Below are 2,632 nucleotides of genomic sequence, written 5' to 3' on the forward strand. Positions count from 1 at the left end.
AAAGTCAAATAATAACGATTAGCATCCCTTGTGACATGTTTGAATGGTCCACACACATCCGTGTGTATAAGGTCCAACAAACCTTCACCCCTCTCATAAGAACCTGTGAAGGGTGACTTTGTTATTTTTCCAGGTAAGCATGATTCGCAACTATCATCAGACTTTAGGTCAAATGACTCCAAGACTCCATCCTTTTGGAGTTGGCCTATGCGTTTCTTGCTTATATGTCCATGATGACAATGCTATAGTGATGCTTTATCCAAGTTATTATTATTAACAGAATCAACACACAATACATTATTTCCTAAGTTATCAACCACAGATACAATTTAATACACGCCATCACAAGGTATTGCTTTAAAATAAAGAACATTATTAAAGAAAGCATTAATCGAACCAACTTCATTATCAAATGAAAAGGTGAAACCTTGTTTATACAATGCATGAAAGGAAATAATATTTCTTGCCATTTCTGGGGAATAACAACATTTATTCAAATCTAAACTAAACCCACTACTTAGCGATAAAGTATAAACTCCAATCTTGGTGACAGGTGAAGCTTTCCTGTTTCCCATGATCAAGTTTATCCTTCCTTGCTCCACATTCTCACTTCTTCTTAGTCCCTGCAAATCAGAACAGATACAAATACCACAACCGGTATCAAGAACCCATGAATTAGAATGGGGTGAGTTATTAGATAAGATAGTGTAAATACCTGCATGATTGGGTTTAACTTTCCCATCCTTCACATCTTGCTAGTACTTTGGGCAGTTCCGCTTCTAATGTGCCTTTTCATGGCAATAGAAGCATTCAGCCTCTTTTGGTTCAGAAGAAGGAGTAATGAAACATTTCTTGGTTCCACTTGAAGAAGAGACATCAAGAGTCCTAACCTTGGTACCCTTCGAAGAACTCTTTCTCTTCTTCCCTCTTCCTTTCCCGATTGCCAAGACAGGGGCGGAGTTGGTAGGAGTAGGAGTAGTAACAACCGCCTTACCCTTAAGACCCCTTTTCGCAGTTTTTAAGAGTCCTTGAAGTTTGCTGAGAGTGACCTCTTCCTTGTTCATGTGGTATGTCATGCGGAATTGATAATAACATGACGGTAAGGAGTGTAAAATAATATCTATTGCTAGCTACTCGGGGAAGTTCACGTTAAGCTTCAGCAAGCGGTCCACAAATCTTTTCATTTTCTGCATGTGGCCCGTGATGGGTTCTCCATCCTTCATTCGGGTTGTTATCATAGAGGAGATGATTTCATACCTCTCTTGTCGTGCACTTTGATGGTATCTTTCCATCAAATCTTGGTGCATTTCAAAAGGGTAGTAGTCCTCGTAGGACTTTTGGAGGTCGGCTATCATAGTGGCCATCATGATGCATGCCACCTTGGTGGCATCCCTTTCATGTTCCCTAAAGTTATCTTGAGGAGTACCAACTGTCTCATCAATCTCCTTAAGCTCCTTATCGAGGACATATTCTTTTTCCTCGTAGCGGGTAATCATTCGGATGTTTCAGATCCATTCATTAAAGTTGGATCCATCAAAACTGACTTTCCTACACAAGTTCATAAGACAAAAAGGAGCCATTAGGATTAGAGCCAGAAGCAGCAGTGTTTGCAGACATCTGAAAAGAAGAAAAGTTTAGTTTTAGAAATAGAGATAGTCCTTAATAAAACACCAAAATGTAGTATTAAGGCTAGGACCCAGTCACAATATATTACACTTAAAAGAGGTATGCCGTAATCTAAGTAATAACATATTTGAAAGGTAGGTGAATGACAATTCACCAATTTCCACCAAAGTCAAAATATTAAAATATTTTATTTGGTTCTTAGAAACTCCTGGATTCTTTTGAGATTCAATGAATTTTTCAAACGCATGTTTATATCTCGAGTGTGTGCCCTCCAAGTTTTGTGACTGGGATGCCGAGGATCACAAAACGAGGTATGAAGTAACCATGCAAATTACTTGGTACCCTTAATAAATTACCCCTCAATCGATGTGCCGGTTAACCACACACGCTCCATCAATACTATGATAAATATTAAGTCACCCTTTACCTACCTTGTTAAGTCCAAGTTAATGTGCCGGTTAACCACACACGCTCCACTAACGACTTAGACAAAGTGTAAAGTGTAATTTCATGGATTAGCACCTTATTCACATTTTTCCTAAAGTAACTAAGATTGGGAATTAATAAAACATTTAGTTACTTTATAATATTCATCATACTTTTAATGAGAATTTGTAAGTCCTTATCTTACCCGTTCGGCTAACGACCCTCCACCAGTCAAGCAAGCGGTGGGTGTGAGTGGACACCCATTAAGTTGCCATTTTATAGCCAACAACCTTATACCCACCTTATAGACCAGCTTCGTGAATGAGGCGTACTAGCGGTAAGACGACTTTAATCTTATACATACACACACACACACACATATATATATATATATATATATATATATATATATATATATATATTATTAACTTATAATATTATAAGTATAAGGGTTGAATTTTAACTTTTAAAATTCTAAGGGTTGGAACTAAAGTTTTAATCAAGACTTTACTTGTTCCAAAACTTGAGGGCAAGTTTTGTAAACTTTCAAAACTTTTCATTTCTTGTAACTTATGAGTTT

The sequence above is a fragment of the Lactuca serriola genome, chromosome 4, assembly GCF_051521515.1.
Source record: "Lactuca serriola cultivar US96UC23 chromosome 4, Lser_US96UC23_V15, whole genome shotgun sequence".
NCBI classification, from domain to species: domain Eukaryota; kingdom Viridiplantae; phylum Streptophyta; class Magnoliopsida; order Asterales; family Asteraceae; genus Lactuca; species Lactuca serriola.